Below are 13,868 nucleotides of genomic sequence, written 5' to 3'. Positions count from 1 at the left end.
AAAGGGCAAAGTTCATGAGAGCCAAGAGCAGATATAATATTCAAAAGCACACCTTTAGCTGCCTACTGTCAGAGTTTCCCAACACCTAAAGCCTAAAAGATAGCACTACAAGCTATAGATAATCAAAGCATGAGTCTCTGAAGGGCATTTCCTTTTTAGACCACAATAGTCACTAGGACTGGAGAATGGTTTTACAAGATTCCATTTGGAAAGGAAGAATAAACTGTATTTAGTTCCATTCAAGATACAGTCCTACTGCCTCATGAGAGGCTCTACCTACAGCCTAACCTTGTGTGAAATCTGGGTTAGCCTAAAGAGATGGCTTTGTTTAGGAATATGAACTCTGGCATGTAAACATGAAACCTGGTGGACATTGGAACTGTGGGGAAACTGGATGGTCCATGTGAGAGGAGACATAATGTCCTGGGGAAAGCTAGGTATACATCCCACACATGTGGGCAGAACCAGCCAACAGGAGGAGGGATGGGGAGAATCAGAGTCACCATGAGCATAGCCCACCAGAAACACCAAGCTCTGCCTTATACCACAGGTATATTCTCCATCATGAGCCCTTTGTGTCTAAGGTAACTTGAGAAAATCATTCTTTCTTGATTCTACTAAAAGGGAGAAGGCAAAATAATCAGTTTTCTAAGGGGAATATGTTTTTTGGAAGAGAAAAAATACACAGCTCGCCCAAGGGTGTTTGGTGTAATGCTATTCATAGCAGCCCAAAGCTGGAAACCGGCCAAATGCCCAACAGACAAGCATGTGAGGGTGCCAATTCATAGAAAGGGGTGCCTGGAGGCAGCTGAAACCAAAACAAGACAGGAAACTCACTCCTCTCTTGTTGAGATGGAAGTGTGCACATCACAGTATTGGGAAAAGGCCAGAGGTTATATAAATAGTTGACATTTCAAGTATTTTTTAACTTTTCCTGTCAACTTGTAAATATAAGGGAAATTTATCTTTTCACAGATGGTTATTTAAAAAAAAAAAAAAAAAGATGCTTTGAGCCACACAGCATTACTCTCTACTTTTCTGTCTTTGGAACAAAGCCACCATGGAGTTCACCAGCTTGCTGCTAAACTTCAGGGTTGGATGTCACAAGGGCTTGATGTTTGCCCCCAGGATGGGTGTAGAGAGTGCTTCTGAGATAAAGAGGGAAGCAGGCAGACCAGCTCAAAGCTCACCTTGCAGGCCACCCAGATCAGACCTTCAAAGAAACCGTGGATGGAACAGGGTGGGGATGAGGACAGTGTGTCCTGTACTATGCAGGAGATTCAGGTGTGCATTCTTTGTCATTGCACTGTCATCTGACTGTCTGGGCTATTGCTCTGTGTCTCCTATTCCCCAGAAAGTCAACAACTGAGAGCCTCATAGGTAAAGCTCCCTTCCTGGTGGGGTGATCATGAACAATCATGGTTCTGGAGATTTGTCATTGGAAATCTGTTATGCTGGACAATGTATGAAGAAAAGAGGTTTACCTGACCCATGATTCTGATGGCTAGAAGGTCCAGACAGCACGGAGCAATATTCGATAAGGGACCCCTGGCTGCATCCCATGTCAGGTGTTAGCTAACTGTGAGAAGAGAAAGGGTGAGGGGGGAGATCACATGAAAAGGGAGGCAATGAGAGGCAATGAGAGAAGTTTGTTTTGTTTTGGTTTGGTTTTTTGTAGCCAACTCTTCAGAAGAATCATTTTTGCCCCAATTTATATTACTTATTTTGTTCATTGCTCTGCTCTGAGAAAACACCTGACAGAAACAATTTAATTGAGAAAAAGACTTACTTCATTCGTGACTTCAGTGGGTTCTGTCCATCATGGTGGGTAGTGTGTGGCAGAGCAGACAAGCTCATATCATAGCAGGCCACGCAGTGGAAAATAGAGATACTGATGGTCTGCTGGCTTTTCTTCCATCTGGAATTAAACTTCAACATGAGTTCTGATGAAAGCAGATCATACTCTATGCCACCATTTGCTGATGGTGACAGGTAGGCCCACTGAGAATCACATACACACAATCAATGACTTCTGAGATACTGCCTTAGGAAGTTGGGGTTGCTATTTCCCCAGGCCACAAATGAAAAAAGGCAGAACTGGTATACCACCAAGAGGCCATACAGGAACTAAGCTGATTCATGTGCCTCCAGATGATGCTTATGATAAAAGCCCCATTGACTGTGAGTACCTGCTATGGTCTTGACATCATGTGAGTTAACTGTCCCATTAACTTAGAAGTCCCCACACTATAACCGAGAACCCTTAAGGCTTAATGTCTAAGACCCAACCCTGGGTGTTCAAATTGACAAAGTTCAATGGTTTGCAAGTGGTTTAATGCTTTCCCATTTACTTACTCATTCAGGGAGACAGGCGTGCCACAGCAGGTGTGTGGTGGTCAGAGGAAAACCTTCGGGAGTCAGCTCTTTCCTTCTACCATGTGGATGCCCGGGGCTTGAAGTCGGGTCATCAAGCTTTATCTGTTGAGCCATCTTGCTGACCCCTGTAAGTAGTTTAAATGTGGTTTGTCTTCCCAAGGTTGAGGTACTTTTCAGATGTAGAACTTAATGGAAAGTCACTGGAAGCTCCACTCCAAAGAGATTAAGGTAGGTCCCAGAAATGCTGGGTTAGTTCTCACAATGGGGTCTCACATAAACAGCAAACATATAAAACTGTATAAAGTTACCCAGCCTCAGGTATCCCCTTCTATGAATGGACTCACATAGTAGAGTGTGATATGGTTTGAAACTCAAGGTTCCCAGCCAAAGAGACGTTTGGGAAGATCCTGAGGTCTAGTTAATGGAGAGAGGTCATGGAGGATGGGCTTTGCAGATGCCTATGCCTGCTTCTGTTCTCATTCTCTGCATCCTGATCTGCCACGACTCACCCACATCCACAGCTTGAGCCATATATTCTCCTCTCTGAAGGACAATGTCATCCTGAAACCACAGACAAAATAAACCCTTTCTCCATTAAGCTGCCATGTAAGGAATTTTGTCATTCCAGTAAAGATAGCTAGTACAGGTAAGAGGCAAGTAGCTATGCTTGCTGTTCTGTCCAAATTCCTGATCTACAATCCTGCACACATAGTTTTTATATGTGATTAAATATGAGTGGTTTGTTACATTATATTATTGAATAATTAGGGCCACAACCATGTCAATATAAAACCCATCAAAACAACCTGACCAGGTAAGAATTATCCTGAGGAAACTGCATCAGTGAGTCTGTGGAATTTGTTCAAGCTCAATTCGTAAGAAGCAAAGTCAGAATTTGCACCTATTCCTGTCTGACATTAAAGCACAAAGCCTTTTCCAGGACAAATCACATAGCCCCAACAGGATCATCTCCATGGTGCCCAGTAAGTTTCTCTTGAGAGTGACGGCCCCTGTTGCAGAAGTTCCCAATGGCTACCAGCAGTTTATGGGCACACAGAGATGGTAGTGCTCAGAAAAAAAGCACCTGATAATTGCTGTCTGTGCCAAGTATTCTACAAAATCCCAGTCTCCTTCAACAATAGTTCAACTATACTCAGATGCTTAGGGTCCCTTGGTGGTTTAGAGGATCCATGAGGTACTCCTGGGTACCTTTGATATGGGCATTACAGCCCCCCACCAAGAATCTTGCTGCAGCACCCTGAGGTATTGAGAAGGCTGTCAATAAGCATATCTTACCTGCGTATCCAATAACCTTGCTCAAAGTCAGAATTTCGCCATGTTTGTCAAATGAAGATGTCAACTCCAAGGCCATTGCTGCTGTGGAATGCAGGCTTTCCTGTTGGTTCCACTTTCTGCCCCACTGACCATCTGTCTCACCTCCATCAAGGACCCCTAGGATTTGGGGCTTCTGTTTGATCTAAGAGTAAACTGAAGGAGACCATTTGTACTGTGGCAATCAATCACATCTCAGTATTTACCTTTTCTGTAAATGAATCTTGATGTCCTAGTCTATAACCTCTTGCTTGATAAGGTCTCTATGTCTAGGGCTTGAATCCATGATCTAAATGTAATTCCATAAACTCACCCCCTTACTAGCTGCCTCCATCCACTTGACATACATTATAGTTTTGAATAACACCTGGTGTTTCATGGCTCATCAGTAAAACACCTCCCTCTTTCAGACATTCTGAATACACTGCTTACCTGCATATTCAATGCCCTCCTTCCACAATATTTTGGGTGGGTCTTCAAGCTACCTAACAAAGTTAGGTCCCCAGCCTGTAGTTATCTCTGGGCTCTGAAAGGTCAGAATTCCGAAGATGGCACTCATAGCCAAGTTCTCAAATTCTCTAAAAACAAGGAATCAAGAGAGAAGGGGAAGATAGGTTAAACCCTGGTTAGTAATGGACTTTATATCTTCTTTTCATTATCACCCTTTTTTTTTTCCTCCTTGGATCTAGGACACAGGTCTAAATAGAAATAAAAATCACATTATACCACCCAATAGTAAACAAAAACACCTTTCCTAAAAAGGAAAATATTGATCATATTACAATCTAATCACAGAATTATACATAAATGATACCTCATGAGGTTATGGGTTGAAATAACTGATTGCATAATAAAATAATAAAATGGCAAGAAAATGACAAGAGAGGCAACTCTGCATAGAGAAAAAAGAGATGTATCGGTACAGAGTCAGTCAAGTTGGAAACAGAAGCTCTTAATTAAGTAGCCTTGAGGTATCTCGCTTCTCCAAATTAGTTTCCTGGATTATAACCTAAGACCCTAGTAGCATTTATCTCACAGTATATTATAAGTATCACCTGAGACATGCATGTAAAATCAGTGTTTACGTAAAACATTTGTCCATGTGTAAGATGATGCAGACGCTTCAAAGGTGCTTGTCTGGGGAAGGAAGAAGAGGAAAAAGGAGAAGACGGAATAAAAAGTAGGTAGAAGATGAGAAAACACAGTTTTTCCTGGAAAAAAAAATCTTCCATATGCAGTCGATGCATCTTTGATTCAGACAGGCTGTCAATCACAAGAACTCTTGGTTACCCCTACACAAGAATGAAGATTAAAAACCATAAAGCACAAGTCTTGTGCACGTGTCATGCTCCCCTGGCCAATAGAGGGCACAAGGACCCCAAAGGACGCAGACCCTTAGAGCACTGCTCTCCAACTCAAAGGGCAGCTTGTGCTTGTAAGCCCAACTGTGCTATATTTTATCAAGTACATTTCCAGAACTATTTTGTTGAAATATTAATCCTCTACATGAGTATATACTATCCAACAGAAGGGGTTTCTACTATTAAGAGTTTTGACATTGATTTAAAAATGCATTCTTCCTTGATGTAAAAACATAGTCTTCCTCACCCACCTTACACGCTGTGGAAGGTGCGCTGATACGAAAACTCCAGTAGCTCTGAACAATTTTTACCACTTAAGTAATTTTACCCTTATTTGGAGTCCTTCTATTAGCCCTGAGAATTATGTTATTAAAACCATGAAATGCATTGGATGAAAATATATTTCATTAAGTGAAGTTTGTATGACATTAGCAGTTAATTAACTTGTAATTGAAATAGGGAGTTGAGTTGATTTTTTTTTTTTTGAGGCTAAAAAGGATCCCATATTTTGGAGGCACAACTACGTAAAAACTAGAGTTTATAATTGCATGCTAGCCTTCATGTTCTAACTCCATGTAGAATTTTATTAGAATGCTACTTTTGACTAAGATGGGACCCTGGATTTTCACTGCTGTAAAGACCATACACATTTGTTTGGGTCCTTCTGGTTGTCTAGTGACCAGAAACACACTCCTTGGACCTTCTTTCATGCTGCATCAAAGTTTAAAGTCCCATATGCTCACAGCCTACCTTCCTCCATTCAGGATATAGGCTAGGACCTTGTTCCAGACAAGATGTAAAACGAAATTTCCTAGAAGCTTCTATGATGAGCAGAAGCCAAATTTCTCCTTGGTTCCTTGGATAGAGTCACTAGAGTCACTGATTTTTTTTTTTGAGCCATGTCTACATTACTGGGGACAAACATTAAGGTGAAGCCAGAACCTTGAAGTTGATCAGCCAAAACTGGAAATTCCTGGGGTTTGGACTGGTCAGCCTCGTTGTCCAAATCATGTAAATGGACGATCAGCTTTCCAAGTTGGATGGAGATGTCTTGTGGGGTGCCAGCCCTGTCCCAGAGTGAGATCTTCCTCCAGTGGCTCTCCTTGAAACCTTTTCCTATCTGTGTCAGATCTTGTGCTTGCTGCCCTGTGGACTCTGTGATGTCTTCCATGCCCTGGAGCATCAAAGGGGCATATATGTATGATCCCCATTTCTATGTGGAAAAATCACCTTCAGAAACATACAGAGCACCAAGTTCCTTCAGAGGCATCCTTAGATCCTTGCCCCAGATATACAGAGCCTGGGTCCCAGGTGACTGAACCTAGCTGTCTAGGCCCTGTGGCAAGGCTGCTGGGCTCCAGCTAACACTACTAAGTAATTCCTTAAAGCAGTTTAGTGTTTACCTGCATGCTCCTCTGTGAACTGGTATGTGGGTGAGGTTACCTCAGCTACCTTTCCCATGTGAGACTGTGATAGTGGTGGCCCTGTTACCAGTCAAGTGTGATTTTTGTAGCAAAGAGCCAGGCTCTGAGTTCTTTCTGTAAATGTTAAATAGCATATAAACTGAGCTCTCTTCAACCCCAATCCCTACCCACAAAGCCAAGAAACGTATCATCCCTTGTCAACTCACTGTACAGGTCATTCATCCAAGACCTTCTCTGAGTCCCACAAGGAGTGTACTCTTCCTTCATGTCCCATCCTCAGGGCCAAGCAATACTCCAGTCCCACCACATGGCACTCAACCACTCCTGTCTAATCCATGCCTAATGCTGAGCAGTCTTTTCATAGTGACCACTGTCCTTCCCTATCAGTGTTTCAGCTACTCCCCTCCGTCTGTAGAGGAGTCAGATGGAGTTTCCCAAAACTAACTGTAGTCACCTAATTCTTTCAAACCACCTGTCAAAAAAAAATGAACTCAAATCAGATAATAGTGTAAATGTAAGACCTAAAATGACAGAACTTCTAAAAAAGAAACATACAAGAACACTGTTGTGATATGGAGCGAGCCATGGATTTCTTAAATGGGACACAAAAGACAAGTATGAACAATAAATCGATGCCTTAGCCTCCAAAATACAAAAACTTCCTTTTGATGCTTAAAATCAAAGAGGTGGTGGGAGGGAGGAGAGAGAGAGAGAGAGAGAGAGAGAGAGAGAGAGAGAGAGAGAGAGAGAGAGAGAGAGAGAATGAATCAGCAAAGCATGTACCTATACTAAAGAAACTTTGAAACACTATAAAAGCAACCCAAAAGAAACCTGGTTTGAACAGACAGTTCACAAAATAATAGACAGATCTAACAAGTAAGCATGGGGAAATGTCCTTGACATACTAACTATGTGGGAAATGCAAACTAAAAGCAGGAAAGGCATGCTACTACCCTCTAACATGGATGGCTAAAACCAAGAAGGCTGACGAGCAAGTCAGGAGGATGTGGAGCAGCTGGAACTATCGAGATTTTCAGTGCAAACGCAAACGGTATAATTACTTTGAACATAATTTGCAAGTTTCTGATAAAAACACACCACAAGACCTCTCTGATTTGCTTAGCTGTTTACCCAGGGGAAATGAAAACTTGTGTTTCCACAAAAAGCTTTTTCACAAAGAATTCTAGCAATTTTATTCATAATTGCCTAAAACAGAGATTGACCCAAATTTCTCCTTACTGGTGAGAGTGGGGAAATGGACACACACACCCATAGCATGGTATTCTAATCTGTATTTAAAAGGAACAAGGTCTACATCTGGAAAACAACACAGGTGAACATCATCTGCACCACGTGGAGTGACTTTCTGTACTATTCTGTCCATCTCCAATCGCAAAACCACAAGGTCAGAAGGCAGGTGGGTGGTTATCTGATGTGGGGCCCAGGGGGTGGGGTAGGATGGGGGTTGACTTCAAGGGTGGGGTATGAAGCAACCTTTTGGGGTCAATACTGTCCACTATCTTTACCGGTTACACAACTGTGTACCATTCTAAACTCCACACACGTACTTTTTACAAAGAGTAAATTTTCCCGTCAGCAAATTGTCTCAATAGATGGAATTCAGGGTATATTTTTTCAGGGAGCTCCCTCGTGTTGCTCTGAAAAGTCCTTTTGAGTCTAGCTATTCAAGAAAAGTAGAGTTTATATTAAGAGATCAGAAAATAGAATTATATAGACATCATACTGTCCCAAGCCTAGAAGGTGGGAAGTAAAGGGTCCTATTTGTGTCTACAAAGTCCCATTCTGTTGTCCTCAGGTTGTTTCCTATTTCTGACCCTATCAATACTCCGGTCTATAATTCCAGGTATAGCATCTGATGGTTCTTCTCATCACTCTGCCCACTGAAGAGCATGCCTGGAGACAGACCCCTTGTTCAAGGTGTTATCCTCAATCTTCAGAGATCAAGAAAGTCGGGACTGCTGAGGACAGTCCATAACACACATTATCTTCTAGTGGCTTTAGCTTAAATCCAAATGCCTGAGCCTAAAGAGTAAGGTGCTCCTTACCCCTTTAGTCTTCCTCTCTAGTCTCAGCCTCACCCTCGGCCCCAGCAGCAGCTTCAGCTCCCAAAAGCCTTTGGGCCTTTCTAGGTTCCTCTTTGCCTCACCTTCCAAGTTTGAGATTCTAGATTCTTTGGGGTCACTGCCTCCGCCGGAAAAAATTCTGAATGCCACTGGATTGTTCATCTCTAGACTCTGGGGAAGCTGTATCTCTCTGTCTTAAATAGCTCAGAGACCTGCAACATTTGTACTACTCATGCGCATGTGTGCACAGCAGGTAAAAATGCAGATCAAGTTGAGACTTGAGACTCATGAGTTAACCTCAGCTATACAGACACTGAGATAGGAGGATCCTGAAACAGAACCAACACATGGAGGTGCTTGCTGCGTCGCCTGGATGGATTTAGAAAGCAGTGTAAATAGTCTTCGGGGTTTCTGGGGCAGCCACTATGCCAGAATTTGTGTCCCTGTGTTTTTAAACATCTTAGAAACACAAGAGGATGATTTTTTTTTTTGTTTGGTTTGGTTTGGTTTGGTTTTTGGTTTTTGGTTTTGTGGGGTGGGGAGTTATTTTCTTTTTTGTTTGTTTTTTGTTGTTGTTGTTGTTGTTGTTACTGTTGTTTTGGGTTTAAAGTTCATGGCTTCAAAGGATTTCTTCCACCATGGCAGGGAAAGCATGCAAGCTCCGATCATGGTGGTCGGAAAGGAAAAAGGATAGGATGAGAAGCAGGTATTACCCTTAAAGTTGTATGTCAAGAGACCTACTTCAGAATCCATCCAGGTTCCACCTCCTGAGTGTCCACAACCTCCTTCCTGAAGCCGCACCACTGCTAAAGATCAGTGCTCAATACAGGAGCCTGTAAGAGAGACAGGGCCGTGAGTGGTGTTTCATATACAAATCATAACACACTGTGATTTCATTACGACTGCAGATCACTCACTGACCCACCAGGGTGTTCTGTTGGACTGTCCTCGGACTGGCTGGTCTCTGGTTTCCAGCTCTGCCTTCTAAGCTATTCCAGAAGGCACCATGTGCAGTGAGGACGGAGCAGCAGGACTAGCATCTGTCAGGATGCCATTTGCCCTCCATGCTTTCCCTCTGCCAAAGCTACTGGCAACATTTGAGACGATGCCTGGGGCAGAGAGATCACTCCGTTCCTTACTCCATTCATTTACACTATGGAGACATACATTTGACTGCTATTTTTCCAATGACTTATTCCATTTAGTACCTTCTTTTGACCAGGAGCCCCCCTGCTGCCTGCAGGACACTAGCAAAAGGTAAATAGTTACCAGTGACACTATTCCTACAATTAGTAGGGAGACATGTTAATCAACTCATTACTAATTTAAAATTAGAGTCCATCAGATTCTCTACTTTCGGCTGAATGAGCCTCCTGAAGCTCACACTTGGATAATGGAATTCCTCACTACCAGGGAATCCCGTTTCCTGCCTTAACACCCAAGTCTAGTTCATATATTACTCCTTTGGGAAGTTTGTGAGCTACAAAGCCATCCTGTCTTGCCCAGGAGGCTGGGTTCTCCAGGCTCATTTATACACTGCTACCCTTACAATGTGTGAGTCTGTAATACCTCTGCTGGGGAATGTGTGGGCAGGGGGCGCTGGGAGTCTGGATATGAGATGGAAGTAGTGTAATCTGCTCACAGAACTGGCCAGGGCCTCCCTCGACACTGGAGCTAACTGTAACCCTAAGGCTACAGCAAGAATAAGGCAAAAACCTTTGTTCAGAACGCTGCTATATGGGTCTACAGGGATCCAGGAAATTTGGGGGTGAAGGCCTGTCCAGGGCTTTGACATCAAGAAAATACTTGACATTTATCTCCATACCATTCTAGTTAGTAGTAATGCCTGAGAAACACAGATTAAACTTTCCACCTAGATCACTGGACTGGTCTTGTAAGAAAAAGCAATGCTCTAAATTATCAGATAAACTGAGGGGGAAAAAAAGTTTAAACCTAGATTAAATACACGTTTTGTACCAATATAAATCTGTGGATTTGAAAGGTATGTGGTTGTTATATAAGAAAACATCTCCATGTTTGGAAAGGCAACATCAATATGTAGAGGGCTGAAGGGTCCACACTGTTTGGAACTTACCAACAAATCGATTCAGGGGGGAAAAGTATTGCGAAAGTATGTAGAAACTTTCAAACCTCTGTAAAAGTTCCCTGACCCGACAGGCTTTGTGTCCGGTGCAGTATGGATCGTTGGTGAGACCCTGCAGGAAAACTGTAAAGTTTGAAGCCAATCAACTTGGGAAAAGTTAGCCCAGTTTTCTCTGCTTCGGTTCGCTTTTGAGTCCTTTGTCTACAAAAGACTTCTTGTGTTCCTTTCCCCGGGAATCTAAGACTTATTCACATCCTTTTCTCTGGATTTTCACCTTGTAGGTTTCTGAGTCTTGGACCAACGGCCAGAAATAAGAGTGAGTGTTCAGTTATAGGAAAGGAAAAACTTTTCATTGATTACATCAATCTGAGGTCGGAAAAACCACTGTTAAAAGCAAGAGGTACCGAGCCGTGCTCAAAAAGAGCGTCGGACAATGCACACAGCACAGCTTTCAAATCTTTGCCTTGCTGTGAGCCCACTCCCAGCTTCTCGACTTTCTAGAAGTTACTTTTAAGAAGTTACTTTTTAGGCTCAGTCTCTCTACTTTCTACAGTTGTTCTAGGAACAAACCTCAGAGGCCTGAGTGAGGGAGAAGAAGGAGAATTCACAAATGTTTCACACCACGTGTCTTCTCAACTACGGTGATTTACGGTCAGGGCTGCTTTTACAAAGCCGAAACTCAAGAAAAAGGTGTAATTATTGGTAGCCTATCTGTACTAGAAAAGCGACACAACATTAAGAATTATTTCGAAGGGGCCGATCAAATTAGCCCGTTGCCTTTTCGTGGGTCACTTTAGAAACCGGGCACGGCCCGTCTGGGCTTTACTTTCACGAGGGCCCCACTTCAGAGGTAAAGGACACGAGGCTTGCTCGGCTGCCTCAAGAAAACAATGAAGGGCCTCTCAGGCTTCCCTCCTTCGGCTACTCACACGCAGCTGGCGAAACTGAGGCTGAGAAAGGTGAGGCTCGGACCCGACCCGCCGTGAGCAAGCCCGAGTTTCCTTGTCCGGGCCCGGGGCTGCCCACGACGGTGTCGGGCGGCCGCAGCCCAGGAAGAGTTTGAACTGTGCGGTTGGGGAGTACTTTCTGAGTTTCGAACAATTCCCTTCCGAATGGCCCTCGGGACAGGTCCGGTCGGTCTTCCGCCGGCGCGGCCGCGCACCGGGGCGGTGGCGTGGCGCCGGGGGTCCCGCGCGCTGCAAGCATGGTGGGCGCGCTCCCGCCCGGGCGGGAGAGCATCGTGCCACGCCAACCCCGCGAGCCCGCGCCCCCCGCGCCACGCCCTGCGCCCAGGCCGCGGCTCCTCCCGCGCTGGCGGCCGCCGAGCGGTCCGGGCGGCGGCGGGAGGAGGAGCAGGAAAAGCGGCCGGGGGAGGAGGAGGCGGAGGCGGCGGCGGAGGCGGGGAGGGCGGGCGGGGCCCGGAGAGTTTAAAGCCCATCGAGGGGGTGGGGTGCGGGGAGGCGGCAGGAAGGGAAGGGCGCTGCGACCAGTGGCGGGCGGGATTCGCGTTCCGAGACCCACGGGAGCACGAAGTTTCCGCGCACCGTCTCACGCACGGCGACTGGGACCGTCCAGTGTCCGGCTTTGCCTTCGGTTTTTCTCCGTTGTGACTCGTGCAACGTGTGGCCAGCGGCCACGCGGAGGCGACGAGGAGCTGCACGTCAGGTAGGAGTTGGGCGGGGAGCCGCGGCAAGTTACTTTTGTGGTCCGCGCCTCGCGGGGCCCGGCGGCCGGGCGGCTCCCCGCGCCGTCATTGTCTGCGCTCGGGGCCGCCCGCGATCGGGACGCGGGGCCCCGCGAGGCGCGGCGGGCGGAAGGGCGTCGCCTTGGGGGGTCTGGGGGGCTGCGGCGCCCCGGGCCCCCGGCGGGGCGGCACGGGATGGCGGGACGGGGCGGCGGGCGCGCGGCTGCGGCGCCCCGCAACGCTCTCCCCTGCGCTCCAGCCCACGGGGGGAGGCGCGGGGCCCCGAGCGGCACATTCTTGAGCCGTCTTGTCCGACGGCGACGGCTCGGGGGGCTCGGGCGGGGGCTGCGGTCACGGCCGCGCTTTCAGGGGCCACCGCCCTGGAGGAGGGTGGGCGCCCGGGGGTCACCGGAGAAGCGGGTGCTCCCGCTGCGCCCCGGGCCTCGGCGCGCGCGCCAGGCGGACCGGGCAGCGGTGCCAGACACTCCCAAGTCCCAAGCGAGCGCGGCCCGGACCGCGGCCCGAGGTTCCGTACCCCCCCACACACACTCCCCAACCCCCACCCCTTTCTTTCTTCGGGTCTGTTAGTGGCCCCGCTACCCGTCGCTGGGGCCTAACACCAAGTTTGAGGGCTCACGAACTAGCAGCCCGCCAGCGGTGGAAACGTGATAAGAGCGGTACCGTTTGCAGAAGGAAATTTCTGATGCAACTCTCTGCCTTTGCTGATTGCCTCTCCAAACGCCTGCCTGGCGAGGGCCTGCGGCATGTGCGTTATGGAAATTAGGGTATTCTTCACTTTGGAAAAAAAAATGTATTTGTCTTTTCTTGGCGTTGGAAGAAACCCCGCGAACTTCTTTTCATTTGCTTTGACCGAAAAGTAGGAGAGCCACAGGTGATTTTTACAAGGCTCTAGTCCTTTAGGATGTTTTTGAAAAACTCTTTTTTTGTAACTGTTTCATTCAAGAGATGCAAAGAATAAGTCCAAAACAAGTAGCATTAGTGAGTAAATATGTGTTATTGCACAACTTTCCCTTTGCGGCTGTTTAAAAGGCCAGGCCCAGAAGACTTTGTTTCAGAAAATGCTGATTCAGCCATTTGGAGCCCCTGAGTTTCAGAAATGGTGCTCAATTTAACGTTTCGCCCTGCTTTACCAGAACTCCAGTCATTAAAATTCCCCCCCCCACCCCCCGCACCCCTGCGGGCACACACTAAGGCTAATATTTTAGTGAGGTTCCTATTTTACAGAAGTGGACCTCGAGTTCTGGATTTCTGCAGCTGAGGGAATTGTGTAAGGCAAAGGATGAAGGAGTCTGAGAGTATTTCACCAAGAGTGCTGCGGTCAAATGTGCTCCCAGGAATGAGTCTTGCCTACCAAATTTTGATCTTAAAAAAAAAATCAAAACTTTAAGATTAGTGAACATACTTTTTTTGAGTTTTACTGGGAACCTTTGAAAGACTGGCACGGGCCAGTCGCCACATTACAGGGAGGGAATTTGAGGACAG

General features: G+C 46.1%; 1 protein-coding gene and 1 long non-coding RNA gene across 6 annotated transcripts in view; both read left to right on the top strand.

Annotated features, from left to right (window-relative positions):
- Positions 1–459: 459 nt before the first annotated feature.
- Gm30423 lies at positions 460–8,852 on the top strand. Of its 3 annotated transcripts, none has more exons than XR_003949849.1 (4): positions 460–550; positions 2,364–2,503; positions 7,796–7,910; positions 8,358–8,852. It is a non-coding gene; the product is annotated as a predicted gene, 30423 (long non-coding RNA). The 3 variants fall into 3 exon arrangements; XR_872245.3 differs by lacking the exon at positions 460–550 and adding an exon at positions 1,202–1,284 and having other exon boundaries at positions 7,796–7,898; XR_381048.4 differs by lacking the exon at positions 460–550 and adding an exon at positions 1,202–1,284.
- Positions 8,853–12,109: 3,257 nt separating this feature from the next.
- Grb10 (growth factor receptor bound protein 10) overlaps positions 12,110–13,868 on the top strand; it is a 106,930-nt gene continuing 105,171 nt past the window's right edge. For 2 of the 3 annotated variants that reach the window (NM_010345.4, NM_001370603.1), the window contains exon 1: positions 12,118–12,346. The gene's annotated coding sequence lies outside the window, so the exon portion shown is untranslated. Of the gene's footprint in view, positions 12,347–13,868 lie in introns of all 3 variants that reach the window. The other variant, XM_011243664.2, reaches the window with a different exon arrangement.

The sequence above is a fragment of the Mus musculus genome, chromosome 11 (genome assembly GCF_000001635.26).
Source record: "Mus musculus strain C57BL/6J chromosome 11, GRCm38.p6 C57BL/6J".
Classification (NCBI taxonomy): Eukaryota; Metazoa; Chordata; class Mammalia; order Rodentia; family Muridae; genus Mus; species Mus musculus.
This window is presented reverse-complemented; position numbering and strand designations above follow the sequence as displayed.